General features: G+C 32.2%; 1 protein-coding gene across 18 annotated transcripts in view; it reads left to right on the top strand.

Moving 5' to 3' along the window:
- The window catches only part of BCAS3 (BCAS3 microtubule associated cell migration factor), a 480,755-nt gene that overhangs the window by 81,059 nt on the left and 382,128 nt on the right, over window positions 1-17,568 (top strand). The gene's annotated exons all lie outside the window — the stretch shown is intronic.

The following is a 17,568-nucleotide window of genomic DNA, read 5'->3' as shown; positions in this document are numbered from 1 at the left end:
CCTTTTGTTCCCTAAAAGAACTTTATATTCTTCTGAGAAATATTTATGGGTACTCATATTATGATTGATTTTATATTTTATGGATTGTGTTATCTTTTAAATTTATTTATTTTGTGGGGGAGGCAATTAGGTTCATTTGTTGATTTATTTGCTCTTAGAGGCGGTACTGGGGATTGAACCCAGGACCTTATGCATGCTAGGCATGCACTCTACTACTTGAGCTATATCCTCCCCCTGGGTACTCATATTATGTATGGGTACCTATTGTATATTTCAGCTCCTCTCATAGTGTCTGGGAATTCAGTAATAATCCAAGGCAATATTTTTTAACTGAGAGGGGAGAGGGGAAGGGTGTTTTTGACCCCCAGGGGACACTTGGTAGTGCCTGGGGACATTTTTGGTTATCACAGCTTGGTGCTAGGAGGTGCTAGTGATTTGGGTAGAGTCAACAATGTTGCTAAATATCCTATAATGTACAGATCAGCACCTGACAACAAAGATTTACCCAGCCTATGATTCAGTAGGGCCAAGGTTGAGACACTTGGATCTAAGGAGACAAAAACTGATGCACTGACTGAGCTGACATTCTAGCGTGGAGAGAGAAAAATAAAGTAAGTAGTATGGTAACAAGTGATATGTAAAGAATACTAGAGATGGTTAGAGAATGTCGGACAGGGCAATGTTATGTGTTTTTGATGGACATTTGGATAATTTGCTGTTTTGGGCTATAGTGAATAGTGCTCATATGAACTAGTGCCCATTTTTCCTGTATGTTAGGTTTTTTTTTTCTCACTCATTTGTTGAGTCCTTTTAATATAAGCCTCCTATCTGTGCTTTTATGGTTAGTGCCTTTTATATCCCATTTGCCCCCCAGGTCATGAAGCTGATTCCAAAATGTTTATGGTTATCAATACAGAGACTCAAGAATAGCCAAGACAGTTTTGAAGAACAAAGTTGGTAGGATTATACTATTTGACATCGGCTTATGAAGGAACAGTAAATAAGTTGCATTATTGCATTAATGGAGAGACCATCAGATTAGTGGAATACATAGGGAATTGAGAAGCAGATTAACATCTTTCCATGGTAAAGAGGGCACTACGGGATAGAGGTGATTCATTTATGATTCTGGGTCATTTGGATATCCATATGGAAATTGAAGAAATTGTTTCATATACCATGCAAAAATCAACTTAAGATGTATTGTAGATCTAAATGTGAGAGAAAAAAGAACAAAGTATTTTGAAGACAGAGAAATATTTTCATGACATAGATAGGCAGTCATTCCCTCAACAGAACATATGTACTCACCATAAAGGAAGACATTTATATTCTTTTGGTTTCAATATTATATAGATAATTGCTTCATTTGGTGGTATATCACTTATATGTAATATTCTGTTACATAAATGCAATGAAAAGTGAGGATTTTGTTAGATCATCAACCTTTATTTAATGTCAGTGTATGGAATTATCATATAATTGGAACAATATAGTAATTGTGCATCATTTCCTATGTTGAAGATACCATAGGTCCTATGAGGCTGCCTTAAAAAAATTGGGATTTTAAAAAAACTGGGTTTGCTTTTTTCCTTTTGTAGTCATTTAAAAATTCTTTTGTTTCTTAATTTCTTTTCCTAGTTCAATTCCAATTATTGAACACCTTTAAACAGCTTTTTCCCCCCTAATGTTTGACAAGTGTATATCCAACTCCAGTGGTACAAAACATAATACTGTTGCACAAGTCTAGTTGGAAAACTTCCCACAAAGATGGCAGAACTTGAGGGGGGAAAAAGGACATATAGGAAGAAGTCCTGGATTAGTTACTTGATGGGAAAGATCATGCTAAGTTAAATGGTAGAGGTATTCTTATTTTTAATGTGGTTTGTGTTCTGGGCAGGATGGTACAGAGGGCCACAGTTTTCTTGTTCATTTCAGTGTGTAGAGCTGGTCTGTCATACCTTACGATACAGAGGAGCAATACACAAAACCTCCTTTGGACTTACACTTTGTTGAAAAACTTTTACAACGTCACAAATGACTTGAATCAGTGTTTTATGTTTATAAATAGATTATTATTATTAAAAAAAATCAACTTTCTGGCCTCAAGCTGATTGTCACAACCCATTTAATGTCCTAGAAGAAAAACTTTTTGTTTTTTTGTTTAGTCTTTTGAATGTGTTCTATTTTAATGTTAACTGGTTTTGTTCTTTGCCTAGAAACTTACGTAATGACAAGTATTTTTTTTTTCTCATGGAGTTCAAGTAATTTTACTAAGATCTTTTTTTCAAACACAGTATCTAAAGAAGGTTAAAACAGCTCTTGTGTGATAACTGGTAATATTAATTAGAGCCTCCTGGGGGTGGTGTAGGTGTAGGTGAATGTGCTTGTGGGAGAGGAATAAACAGGAGACAATATTTTGAGTGTCCCTTTGGAGTGATTTTTATTTCTTAAACTTCCAAGTGCTTAAAGGTGTGGTATATTTAGGTTCTATCACTTATTTAAAATATAACTATTTTTCTCTCTATGGAAATATTGAAATATAAAAAATGTGTTTGTGCTACAGTAACATCTCCTATTTTACTCTGTTTGCTTATTAGTCTTTTTCTTGCCCCTGAAAAGTTTTCAACGAACTCACTCTGAATGCATGTGCTTGTCCGTTTTGTCCATGCACCTTTCTCAAACAAGGAAACAAAACTTAAGTTTGTGATGACCAGGGAGCCTGATGAAAACAGCTGCACTGCATACTTCCGTGAGTCACTTGTCAAATGAAGCAGCAGTATAGGAAAAATGATAATGCACCCCTCCACTCTTAAAGACGGAACTGCTGCGATCTGGGCCGTTTTAAATTATTAAACACTGTACACGCCATAACGTTAATTAGAAGAGGAACAAACTCTACAAAGATAAATGTGTTTTCAATATGATTCTTAGGGAGGGTACAGTAGAAACCAGTGAAGAGAGAGGAAATTTATTTCTGGCAGGACTCAAGACATGGAACTGTGGCTGAACTTTTTACCCTAATTACCTCCTGCTAATGCCTGCAAGCGGTCTGGAATCAAAGTGGTGCTTCGGGCCCTGGAAATTCTCTGATGTGGCAAACATTTGTTGTGTGAGGAGGGTTTCTTAAGAAAAAGCAGAATATTGTGACAGGATTTAAAAAAAATTTCTCAGTTACCACCCACCTCACTTGTTGCCTACAAAAATAGAGTAATTGTTTGCATCTGTGTGTGCTTTTTCCCCACTAAGAAATAACTGTTATAAATCAATGTGACATAGATCCAGTGAACTGAGGCTTGCCCGAGTTAGGCTTTTTTTTTTTTTAAGTCTCTCCTTTATTTAAAAATCTAGGTTCAAAATGTAAAGAAGTTATTTTTGATAAATGAGAAGAAATATTCTGCCCTCTTAGGAGAATTTGAATCTTAAAGTATGCTTTTCAAAATGAAGTATAACCGCTTTTGGAGCATCAAACTGATAACTATTAAACTGCTTAATCCTGGAAGTTGAAATGGGAATTTCCAGTTTCCATTTTTAGCTCTTCATCCGACTGGGACCAGAACCTTAGAGACATTTCTCTTTAATTTTGCTGAAACTCTCCATTCATGTGTCACCACCTGCTTTTTGTCCTTTTATTAAAAAAAAAATCAGTGTTTCTGTGCTATTTATAGAATAAATACTTTGTGCATTTTGTATATTATTAGACAATCTAAATTTCATTTAGTCTGCCCTTGTGTCATCTGAATGTCTGTGCTAACTTGTATGTGCAGCTCCAGCCCTTCACTAATCTTCTTAAATACCTTTTATATAATTCTTGAAAAACACTAATTGCACTGTTGTTTTGTGATGCAAATATATTCATGGTTTCACCTGGGTAGAAATTTATTTTGGCAGTCTTTTATTTAGGTATTGTATAGATAGCTTTATGTTGTTAGTTTTCTTGATCCTGGGCAATAAAGAATTTTTATTCTTCGTATTGGAATCTAGATAAAATTTCTCAAAGGTTGGATCAGAAATTCACATCTTGTGGTTAAGCTGTGGTTACAAATTGCTCCGATATAACCTTAGCATTTTGTATTTTGTATAGTTATCCTTTTGCATCGCATCTGTGGTAATTCATAGAGTAGTGTTGTTTGTAAATTGTGAATGAAGATTATTTCTTGAATTACCAATTTTCAGAATTATGTTCCAAACAATTTATTTTTATTTTCTTTAGTATATATGTTTATAAAAATTTTTAGCCAGTGGAAAGCAATGATACATTTTCACTTTTGATATATTGTTTCAAAATTATGATTATCCACATTGAAAGTAATATGTGTATTTCACAACTTTTGTTGATTCCCTTTGATTCCACCTCCCCTGTTCCACCTACCTTTATAACAACAGTCAAATAAGAAAAACATTTTTGTTCTAACTACTGTGAAAAGTAATCTTTTATGGTAATAAAAGTGTGAAAACTGGAAAATGACTTACATTTTAACTATACCTTTAGACTTTCGGTGCTGTTGCCATTTAGTTTATACTTCATTATAAAGTAACTTTGCATATTAATTATAAGTGTTTAAAAGTGTCATTTGCTTTTTTCTAAACCTGATACCACAGGAAAAAGAAGGGACAATCACGGGGCTTTAACACATATTATGGAATGTAGATACTCATCTCAGAGTTCAAACAAATGTACTCTACAGTGTACAAATAAAGGTTTTCTTGTGCCTCGTAAGTCAAAATAGGAGAATTGATTTAAAGCAATATAGGTGTCCTCTTTAAAAAAAAAATATGCAAACGCTCAGATTTTCTGTTGTCATTTTAAGTACCAGTAGAAGGAAAGTAATAAGTTATTACTCATGTCCTTTTCAAAAATGTCTTTTAGTACATTTTGGTATTCCTTGATTTTGAGAAGTAGATTTTATATAATCTCTCTCTATTTTTTGAGTGTCCAAACACCACACCCTGTTTTTTTTTTTTATTCATATAGCCACTTAACTTCATCTTTCCTATGTTTCTCAGTGTGTTTTAAATGCTGTGATGATCATCTGTTGGTTTCTTTGACATGTTTATTATGTTAGTTTCATGCACACTGATAAACTCTGGAATAATGAAAACACGTATGCTTTTACATTGTAGAGTGCATTGGCGTCTTGGCTTGCTTGGCAGAAGTTGGTGTAAATAACATCTCTTTGTGAATTGAACCAGACTTCAGTGTTCTCATTTCTGGGATCCCGTGTTTCTCAGTTAAACTGTGGTTCTGTGTATCTGTTGATAGGCAAAATGATTCTTTATATACTTAGTTTATCACAACAGGTAAGCAGTTACAAATTAGCTTTCTGTCTAGGGAAATAAATCCAAGCAAGATTTTGCTTTGTTTTGTTGGAGTGTTACTGCGTCTACCACAAACAACACAACTTCTTCATAGCATTCAGCGTTTCCTGATAATAGCTTGACTCAAAATTAACTTCATATTTTTAAGGCAGCTTTATTTATGATGTATTTCTTAATCATTAAAGTAAAGTTTTAATTTTTAACTGATCTTTTTTGCGTGTTTTTCTGTATCCTTTTGTCAGTGGTTTCCCATATGGAGGAAAATGGCCACAAGAAGGAAAAAAAAAAGGTTACAATAGAGTTTTCTAATTAGACTCACTAAATTGATCCATCTTCAAAAAATTATAAAATAGAAGGCTTTATTTATATTTCTGCTATTATCAAGAAAAACTCATTTTGTTTAACTTAGGGAATTGCAAACTGAGGTTTTAGTGTCTTGCATTATTAGTTTCAAAGAATACAGCATAACATTATCCTATAATTATGGCTAATTATAATATTTACTATATGAATACCAGAGGCAAATTTATTTGTTTTCTTTTGGATTTTTTTTTGAAACTTGATGCTAATGAAGGCAAGTTTGTAGCTTTCAATCTTTGTTTTCTTTGTCTTCTATCCTCGTCTTCTGTCTATAAATCACTTTCCTAATCAATTAGTAAATGAATATCAGCAAATTAAAATGCTGAACATTCAATATTTGAAATCTTTGCTGTTGATAGAAAGATTTTTCCCATGATATCTTATTGCTGAAATTTTTTTTGAATAATGAAACAAATGCTTAGTGGAAAGCTGTCTTCTATAAATAGATCATCATCTGGGTTCAATGAAATAATACATATAATGTCTTTATATTAATGGCTGGTATTTATCAAATGTACGTTAATCAGAATTACAGAGTAGCCGCTTGTAGGGCTTATTAGAAAAGTAAGATTCCAAAGGTAGAATGTCAAACATGTTCGTATCTTTACTTCATAAGTGAAATTTTGCAGAGTATCTTGAGTTCATTCGGTCTTGTACATTCTGTGGGACAAATGTGTAATGACATGTATCCACCATTATAGTATCATGTAGAGTAGTTTGTTGTAGTAGTTAACATCAATTCTTTTCTCAATTCTTAATTGATTCCTTTAACAAAAGTGCTGTGTTCAACCTACAACAGTAAATAAGATGTCCCTGCCCTCCAGGAGCTTCTGGTTCTTTTGAATGAAACGATATATAAGTTGGTGGAATGTGTAGATGACATTAAGTAGATTTGTTTAGTCCCTTTGTATTCCTCCATTAAGAATATATCTTAATATCTTCCAAATATTCTGGCAGGATTAGTGGACAGTTCTTTTCCATATTTGTTGGAATTTATCAATATGGTACATTAATGTTATTTACAGATACCTCACATGTATGTTATTATGAATTGTCATATATTATTTTTAGAGTTATATTTTGGTAATAAGCTCTGAAATAAGATTTTTACTATGTGTTAGGGTTTTTGTTATTATAACTTCAGTATAGTTGTATGCTACTTCATGTTAGATCATGTTATGTAAAAAGGTAATTAGAATGTGTTTCTGTGGTACCCCATTAGTTAAAACCAGTTGGGAGATTTTAAAATGTTCTAATTTTTATTGATATTTATTGATTTATTTATTTGAAGTGGTTGATCCCTAGTTTTTGAATTTAGGAGAGATATTTGACTGGCTAGCAAACTTGTCTTTTGTGTTATTTGAAAACAAGGCTTTATCTTTCTTGGAGACTTGGAAGATTTTGCTCTGTTTTCAAATGATTGCACTTTAAGCTTTTATCTATTGAAACTTTTGCTTTTCTTAGGGTATATCAGAAAAGTTTGAATTTCAATGGTATATTGTAAATCAGCTATAATAAAAAGAATTTGAATGGTAAAATTGATACTTGTAGGTGTATGTATTGAATAAATAGATGCAATAAAAGGTGGCAAATTAGCTGTGCAAACATTCGTAACTTTGTTTAAGCTCTTATATTTCCAGCAGATTACCATACGTCCTGTTTCAGAATTGTGATCCAGTTTATTTGGAATTACCTTAGATTCTTTCTCTTTTGCCTTTAAACTTACCCATATATATATATTATAAAAATACCTACGCATGTGTAATGGATCTGATTACTTAATATTTATTTCTTCAGGGGAGGTGACTGGCAAACACTTGTTCTTTCTTAAATATGTTCAAGCTCTTTTAAAAATGACCATTTAAATATGCTTGAAAATATATGAATTTCTAAAATACATGATCAATGTTAGAGCTAAAAAGGAAATACAGAAATCAATAATTAAAGTTGGAGATTGGCACTCCTCTTTTAGTAACCGATGGGACAAGTAGACAGGAAATCAGGATATAGAAGACATCAACTGCAATATCAATAAGACTCACCTGATATTTATAGAGTATCACTCATATCCACATACTGTATGTAGAACATTGACCAAGACTGATCATATGCTGGATGATAAAGCCAATCTCAATAATAGAGCACGTTTTATAACCACAGTGCAGTTAAGTAAAGAATTAAGTACAGATATCTCAATGTTTGGGAATTAGAATTTAGTAACAAATATCTCAATGTTTGGGAATTAAAAGATTGGTCAGGCAGAAATCAGGGGAAGATAGAACAGATTTTGAATTGAATGATTGAAAAACCGCAGCATACCAAAAGTGTGATGTAACTAAAGCAAGTACAGGGGGATATTTATAACACCAAATGCTTACATTTGACAAAAAAGAAAGGTCTAAAATCTTTAACTTTTAGTATCTAAAAAAGAGGAGCAAGTTTACCTAAACTGGTTAAACCAAAAGCTAGTTCTTTAAAAATATCAATAAAAAAAGAAAGAATAAATGATATGGAATTTAATAAAAAAGAATAACAACAAAAAAGAAAAGACATCAATAAGGTGAATAACCCTTTAGTAAGACTGATTAAAAAAAAACAAACAGAAGGCATAAATTACCAATATCCAGAATGAATGCAGGGGCATCACTACAGATCTTATGGTCATTAAAAGCAATATTTTGAACAACCTTATCTTTGGTTTATCTTTGAAAACTTATATGAAGTGGACAAATGGAAAACATAACTCAATGAAAAGTTATTGGGAAATGAAAAACAATCAGTAGAATAATGTTTCCATGAAGTAGTTCTTAATTGTAAACATATTCTATGATTTTTATAATAATTTTAGTAAGTGAGTTTTCTCTATAAAGAAAGAGCACAAAACAGAAATACAAGAACTCAGAGATCACTGGAATTTGACACAACATTGTAAAATGATTATAAATCAATAAAAAATGTTAAAAAAAAAAAGAACTCAGAGAAGAAAAGGTGAGATAATATGACAGGTATGACCCATTGGAAGAAAGAGAAGGGAAAAACTCGACAATTCACCATAGAACTGACAAAGAAACTAGAAGTTAGAGAAAGAAGACTAGAGAGAAAACTCGATAAAATTAGAGCTTGAGCAAAATGAGAAGAAAATTGAAACATCCACATAGTTCCCAAATATAAGAAGGAAAGTAATGAAGTGGAGGAAATGTCAAGCATCAGTATGGTTAATCCCAAGGTATTAGCACTGTAGAGTTCCCGTATTTCAGGAACTCGGGCTCTCCTCATGTTCCCCCTCAACCTAAGCAAATCCATGTAAGACCCCTGAGAGAAGCTGTGTAAAGCAGCCCAGTTATACTAGAAATGAAAAACTAGATCGGGGGTCAGTAAAGTTTTTTTTGTTTTTGCCATATGCCAAATGTTTTAAGCTCAGCGGACCACATGGTATCTGTGGAAATTACTCAACTCAGCCATAGAAAATAAAGAAACGAATGGATATAGCTGTGTTCCAGTGAAACGAGCAGTAGGGGTTGGAGTTGGAACATAGTTTGCTGATCTCTACTGTGCCCTAAAATGTTTGAAAATTTTTCCTAGATAAAACTTTTTTTAATGTCATCTCTACTTTTTTAAAAAATTTATTTTATTTTAATTTTTTGGAGGGGGGAAGTAATTAAGTCTTTCTTTAGTTAAAAATTTTTTCCCCTAGATAACATTTTAAGTATTGTATTTATGAATGGTTTTTACTTGATAAAGGTTGTGTAGGCATAATTAAATGGTACCATAAATATATAAATTATGGATATGTTTATATTAGTCATATATGGATATATGAACCAAACTGGAGACTTTTCTTATTCCCTGTAACATCACTTCTATAATCTGAATTTCCACCAAATTTGTTTTTCATTGTGGTGTATAAAGTGTATTTCCTTGTATTCATGTTTAGTCTCTATCCTTAAAAAAAAATAGCTGATTTTTTTTTGGGGGGGGAAATCTCCTTGAAGGTACAATATTCCTAACTCATCTTTGTATTTAGTTGCAAGTAACAGAAACTTACTTGAAAGTGTTTTTTATCTGCTTCTTCTGTAGTGTGGGAGATGACGATCTCTACTGAAGAACATTTGTCTAACCCCAATTTTAACAATACCTCCTATTTTTATGTGGAGACTTTACGTACTCCTTCCTGCCTGTTTATCTCCTCATGTAAAGGCATCATTAATACCACTTTCTTAACTTGTAGAAGTGTTGGAAGCTTTTTAATTACCCAGTGTTTATTCAGAACTTTGCAGAAGAAAAATGTTATTATTAACTAGGCTAATCACAAGTTTAACCTTTAATATGGTTAAGTTTCCATTTTCTTTGCTTTTTCTTTTTAATTACTTAATAAAAAAATGCGACCAACTGGCTTTTGTTCTTTAGAAGCTGAATCAGAATACAAATAATGTAATACTATTGAAAATTTTCCTCTTATATTTAAAGGATTAGATTCAGTAACACATGTTGAAGGTTGTGCAGCTTTTTCCCATTTAAAATAAGTGTTTCCATGCTTCTTGCAATTTGTGGTAGATTTGAAATGTCTTTGCTGTTTTGTGTTTCACTTATATATGCACATTCTTGGAAAATGTCACTTTCTCAAATACTTTGTTCCACTTTTCTTAATTTTGATTCAATCTGTTAAATATCATGAATGAAAATAATAAAAGTCTTTGTAGAGGAAAATGGTATTAATATTTAGAATTTTTGAATCATAAAAGCCGTTATCTCACATTGTTTTAACATGTTGCTCAGTGGATTGCATTACAAAAAAACTATTTTGAAAATAATGTCCAGGGTAGGAAATGGCTATGATTCTAATAAAACACATGAATATTAAGAACAAACGTATTGTTATAAAAATGAAAAGTAGTCTGTGGGACTCAAAATTTAAGTATTTTTGATAGAGATTTATAAGTTTAGGAGTTTGATATGTATTATTTGTAATTCTTGTTTTCCACTAGGCATAGAAGCTAGTTTGTTACCTGTCTAATACACCATTTTTAGCCAGTGTCTAAATTTCAGAGATTAAGTATAAGGTCATCATCATCATTCTCCATGTACTATTTAAAGGTATATATTTAAAAGAAAACACTCAACTAACTCAACATCATGCTAAGTCTTCACAGAAAGCCCAAGATACCTGGGTCCTTCCTCATTTTCTAGATGCTAACAGCCTAGGTTTTGACATCAGAAAAAAGATGATTGATTCTTCCATGGAAAGATGTACTTCAACAGGAACATTTAACTGCACATACTAGAAATCTTATTTAACCCCTATTTGAGAAGTTCATGCTTCTTGCTCCTTTTAGTGGTTCATTTAACTAGGCCTCACTTTTTCCTTAAATAGTAATTGTTGAATCTGAAACAGACAATCAGACTATTTCCCCATGTTTACAACATATATAGTCTTATTTGTGTATAAAACTATTCTGAAGTCATGGATTGAGGATTCTGACAATCACTCAACCAAATGTTGTGGTTATTTACATTTGGTTAAATCTTTTCACTGTGTAAAAGTAATTTTTTCATTCATTTATTCAATTTATTCACCAGTAACTTATTCATTAAGAAAAAAGTACTGATATAACTTATGAAAATAAAAAAATCTTTTTGATTGAGTACTTAATGCTCAATAGGGCATTTTTAGTTTTTATTTTGGAGACTCTGTATTGTCTTAATAAAAGTACGTTAGGAAATCAACAATGTTCATATGTTATGGAAGAACTTGAGAAATGGAAGCCCACTCAGATTTGTTTCAGAATAGTTTATAATGGTAAAATTTTATTTGAAAGTGTATTGGTTTAACATAGTTGTTCGTATACTACTTAAAGGAAAGAATTTTTTTGAAAAATTGAAGTATATTCAATTACAGTGTGTCAATTTCTGGTGTATAAAGGAAAGAAATTAATTTGATGTATTGAAAGAATAAACACTAAATCATAACTCTAGATGCATTACTGAAACTTAATCTTCAAATAAATTAAGTGAAAAGGCAACACAATTTTATTTTGAAGTAGTAGTAGATCTTTTTACCATCTCCACAGATTTGTATTTTCCAGAATGTCATATAGTTGGAATTTCATTCTTTTTAAGCCAAAATAATATTACATTGCAGTATATATACTACAACCTGTTTATGCATTCATCATTTGAAGGACACGTGGGTTGTTTCTGCTTTGTGATTGTTATGAATAATGCTGATATGAATGTTCACATATTTTTTTAGTGGACATATGCATTCCTTTCTTGGTATGCTACACACCTATTAGAATGGCCATCATCCAGTACACTGACAACATCTAATTCTGAGGCTGGGAGCTGTAGGAACTCCTATTATTTTCTGGTAGGAATGCAGAATGGTAAAACCACTTTAGAAGACAATTTAGCAGTTTTGTAGAAAACTAGTTTAAAAAACAGTGCACATCTATTTATACCAGCTTTGTCCAAAATTGCTAGAATTTGGAAGCAAGCAAGATGTCCTTCATTGGGTGAATGGATAAATATGGTATACCCAGATAATGGAATATTATTCAGGACTAAGAGCTATTGAGCTCTGAAAAGAAAGAGGTGAAATGTTTAATATTTTTATTATTACTGAGTGAAAGAAGCCACTCTGAAAAGGTTACATACTGTGTGATTCCAACAAAAAAACAACATTCTGGAAAAGGCAAAACTCTGGAGACAGTAAGAAGATCAGTGTTTGCCAGGCGTTAGGGGTGAAGGAGGGATGCACAGGCTCAGAATAGAGGATTTTAGGGCAGTGAGACTATTCTGTGTGGTACTATAATGTTGGATACCTGTCTTTATAAATTTGTCCAACTTCATACAATGTACAACATTAAGAGTGAATCATAATGTAAATACGGACTTTGGGTGATTATGATGTGTCATTGTATGATGTAGCAAATATTCTGCTCTGGGAGGGGATGTTGATAATGGGGTAGACTGCATAAATAGGGACAGGCGCTATATGGAAAATCTTTGTACCTTCTGCTCAATTTTGTTGTGAACCAAAAACTGCTCTAAAAAATAAAGCATATTAAAAAAATTTAAAATATGAGGGAAAGAATTACAGATAAAGTAAGAAATAATGAGATAGGCTAGAAATTTAGCTGAGAATGTTTAGTGTTTTCTCAGTGTTTATCTTCTATATTTATAATAGTTTCAATATTTCCTTTTCAGAAATCTACTTTATTTTGCTTTATAATTCATAATTGCTTAGTTTAATCTATAATGGAAGCTTTCACATGTTTTCTCTTTAAATATTTGTATTTAGGTCTCTTCAGTGAACTGAATGAACTGTATAAATTCCATACCTTTGGTTCTGGGAGAACTTCTCTCCTCCTAATAAAAGCTTAATAACTTCCTTTATGGGTGTAGGTCATGTGTATGGTAGGTAACAGATTGTTTCAGTGCAAAAATTTTTAATATATGTCCTGATTCAATATGTCACTATAAAACGTTACATAGGTAAAGAAAAGGTCAGTTAAGGAGAATTTGCATTTATTTCTACTTTATATTTATCGTTAAAAGTACTGAATAACTTCACATCACCCCTGTTGATGTATGTGTGTTGGAAAGACAATAGTGCCTGGACACAGTTTAAAGTCCTCTAACCAACCATTTAATGATACAAATTGCATCATTTCTGCTTTTCTTCCAAACTCTGGGTTTTTTTGCCTATAATAGATTCAATTACATTCTAAATTTGATTCTCTACATTTCTATGTGGAACTTTTTCCCATTAAAATATTAATTAGGTTTATCTTAAAGTGAAGTCACAACTTTAGGTTTAAATGTCAGATGCAAACCTGTAAAATGTTAACCCATTTGAGCTCTAGGAATCTAATAAAGACTTATTTTATATACAGCTTTTGACATTGCTTGGTGTATAGTGGGATACAAAGTAAAAGCTTGTTTCTTGCCTGTGTGTTTTAGTATAACACGCGTCCTTTCTGTTTTGGGGCATGCATACTGCTGATGTTATGGAAGGCTTTCTCATCAGCCTACCCATGGGGAAAATTAAGATTGTCTTGCTCTGTCCCAGGGAAATAGTCAAGGCTTTTAAAAAGAGAGAAAACAGAGAACAAAAGGACATGTCAGGCGTGCACACAACTGTGCTATTGGCAGATAGCGTGACTCCTTTATGAATGTGTGACTTTCTGAAAACTCTTATTTTAAAAGAATTATCTTTTTCTATTAGGCATTGAATTAGAGGTTTTTTTCCCCATATATAAATAGAATTTTTAGTTCTACCACATCTTGTTCAGTCAACTCTAAACTGAGCCTTCCTAGCATTTGTTTTGTCTACTTCTATTGAAGGTTTTCTGCAGGAAGAATCTCAGTTGTGACATTGTATGGATGCCAGTGAAATGATCAGAATTCAAGTTTCTAGTGTACCGTAGCTATAATGAGCTGCTAATTGAAGGCGACAAGCTGTTTTTTCCCTTCCCAGTTGGTCTGGCAAAATGTTAGATTTCATTCATTATTAACTCGTTGCTTCTCAGCAGAGGACCGGATTAATTAGTTGGGAACATTAAGAAAAGAATTTTTGCCTTGTGTCAGTTTTAGAGATTGAAGTCCAGGTTTCACTAGATTTTCCCCCAGATTTGTCGGTTGTGTGCAGTTGTGTAAGTACCTACCACAGTCAAGACATGGCAACATTTCTATCACACTGCAAGTGGCATCCAACATGCTCCTTTGCCCACTATAGCTTCTCTCTCTTCTCTGGCTACTGGCAGCCACTGATCTGCTTCCTATTATTAGAGTTTTACCTTTCTAGCTTTTCATTGAAAGGGGCCCATACAGTGTGTAGACTTCCTGTCTGGCTTTTTTTTTTTTTAACTTCTTAATAGTTTTGAGATTCATCTATGTTGTTGTATGGATGATTTGTTCTTTAAAAGTTACTGTGTAATATTCTGTTGCATCAATACAGTACAGTATATTTATCCGTGTACTTACTGATCAATGTTTACCTGTTTTTGTTATTAGGAATAACAGCTTACCTAGGTGTGACATATATGTTGTATGTATCATTATTATTGAGGGACAAGAGTTCTTTTTATATTCTGTCTATAAACCCATAGTCAGGTACATCTTTTCAAAATATTTTCTCGCGATACGGTGTTTGTCTTTCATTTTCTTATATCAGTATTAAAAAATGAGTTCTGTGTTGTGAATAATATCTACATTCATGCTTTCTTTTCCTTGTTTTAAGAAGTAAAGTTTTCTGCTTTATATTCTAGAAGCTGTATAGTTTGGTTCTTATGTTTTCAGATCTGTGATCTGTTTTGAGTTAGAAGTTAGGGAACAGTTTCTTTTTTGCATGCAAATATCTAATTTTTGATCAACATTTGTTCAAAAGACGATCCTTTTATCATTTAATTATATGGTACCATCAGTGAAAACTAATTGGCCATACATGTGAGTTTATGCCACTCTATTCTGTTCCCTTGAATATAGATCTAAGTGTATGTCTATCCTTAAACCAGTATTATATATACTATCATTTTTACGAAATGAGATATAATTGACGTATAATGTTATTAGTTTACGTGTACAAAATAATGTACAGATGTATAATATTTGTATGCATTGCATAATAAAATAAATCTTGAGTTATGTCCACTTATTTCTTCTGATAAGAACTTTTAAGATCTACTCTCAGCAATTTTTAGATATATAATGAAGTATTGTTAACTATAGTCACCATGATGTACATTGCATTCCCAGGACTTACTGATCTTATAAATAACTATACATTTGTACCTTTTTACTATCTTCATCTACTTCATACCCTAACCTGACCCTACCTTGCCTCTGGAATCTACTAATTTGTTCTTTTTATCTATGATTTTCTTTAAAAAAATTCCACATATAAATGAGATCATATTTATTTGTCTTTATCTGGCTTATTTCACCTAGCATGATGCCTTCAAGTTCCATTTATGTTGTTGCAAATGGCAAGATTTCCTTTTTAATGGCTGAATAATATTCCAGTGTGTATATGTGTGTGTCCATGTGCCCATTCATCAGTGGACACTTAGGTTGCTTCCATGTCTTGGCTATTGTAAATAATGCTGCAGTGCCCATGGGGATGTACATATCTGTTTGATTTAGTCTTTTTATTTTCTTTGCATAAATATCAGAATTGGGATTGCTGGATCATATGGTAGTTTTATTTTCAAGTTTTTAGGAAACTGTATTGTTTTGCATAGTGACTGCACCAATTTATATTACCACCAACAGTGCACAAGGATTCCCTTTTCTCTGCATCCTTGTCAACACTTATTTCTTATCTTTTTGATAGTAATATTTGGCAGGTCCGAGGTGATATCTTACACTATATTAATTATTGTAGCTGAATAATAGGTCTCATACAAATCAAGTCCCCAGGCATGTTTTATAAATTTTCATAAAGATTTAAAAATTAGCATGTCCTTGTTGAATAGGAGTGGTAAGAGCAGACCATTCTGCCTTGTTCCTGATCTTTTGGGGAAAGTGTTAATCTTACACCTTTGGGTTTTTTGTAGATGCCATTAATGAGTTGAAGAAGTTCTTTTCTAGTCAACAATCTTTTATTTCTAGAATAAAGCACACCTGGTTTTGTATTGCTGGGTTTGACTTGCTAATATTTTGTTGGGGAATTTTTGATGTCTGTTCATGAGACATAGATATCTGTAGTTTCTTGTGAAGTATTTGTTTATTTTTGAGATCAGGTGTTACTGGCCTCATACAGTAAGTTGATAAGTGTCTCCTCTTCTACCTTATGAAAGAATTTGTGTAGGATATATCTAAACTTTTTTGTTTAAATGACTGATACAATTTACAAATGATGTCACTTTTGAGAACTTCCTTATAAGAAGTTTTAAATTATGAGTTCAGTTTCTAGGTTTAGTTTATTGAGATTGTTTTACTCACTCAAGCTGATTTCTTGTTATATTTTATTAACTCCCTCATTCCACTTCCATTGGATGTAACTTGCTCTTCTTTGTCTGTTTTCTTAAGGTGGAAACATTGATCTCTTTATCTACTCCAATGTCAGGAACACAGTATCTTAATTACTACACCATTATAATAATATGTCTTACGTGGAATGTGTGCATAGAATGAAGTCTCATTTCTGGTAGATTCTTGATTAGGGTTGAACTGTATCAAATTAGAGAGTCTGTCAGCCTATACTTCCATTCATTTTGGCCTTTTTTTGGATTTCATTTTGTTCTTTTTTTGTATAAATGTATTGAAATATTTCCTTAGGTTTATTTCAAGATATTCAGCATATTTGTATCTTTCACTTCATAATTGTCCTCAATTTGTAAAAAGTACAGATGCTGTTTTATCTAGTGACCTTGGTAAATCCATATATTAACAATCCATATTTACAATTAATCCACATATTAATCCATGTATTAATGGTTTATCTTTCTTATGGGATTGTCTGTATATATTTCTACCTAAAGATTTGTGTTGTTGGGTTTTATATTTGTATAATCAAATTCTCAGCAAATAAATGACAGCTTTACTTCTTCCTTGTAGTAATTTCTTATGCATGAGACCTTCCGTACTATGTTGAGTAGAAGTGGCCATAATGAGTATTCTTGTCTAGTTCATGATTTTAGGGTGAAAGCTTTCAGTGTTTTACCATTGTATGATTGCTAATTTTTGTTGCTTAGTTTTGAGGTTGGTATCCTTTATCAGATTAATGAAATATTTTATATGAACAGGTTTTTAATTTTATCATATGCTTTTCTGCATCTCCTGAGATCATCTTATGATTTCTCTTTTCTATAGTACTAGTTTGGTAAATGTTTCATTTTTTGTTTTTCTTCTTCTAATTTGGCATTTCTAAAATGAGTAGATTGGCCA

Source organism: Vicugna pacos, chromosome 16 (genome assembly GCF_048564905.1).
Source record: "Vicugna pacos chromosome 16, VicPac4, whole genome shotgun sequence".
Lineage (NCBI taxonomy): Eukaryota > Metazoa > Chordata > Mammalia > Artiodactyla > Camelidae > Vicugna > Vicugna pacos.
The sequence above is the reverse complement of the archived record's forward strand: the minus strand, read 5'-3'. Positions and strand labels throughout refer to the sequence as shown.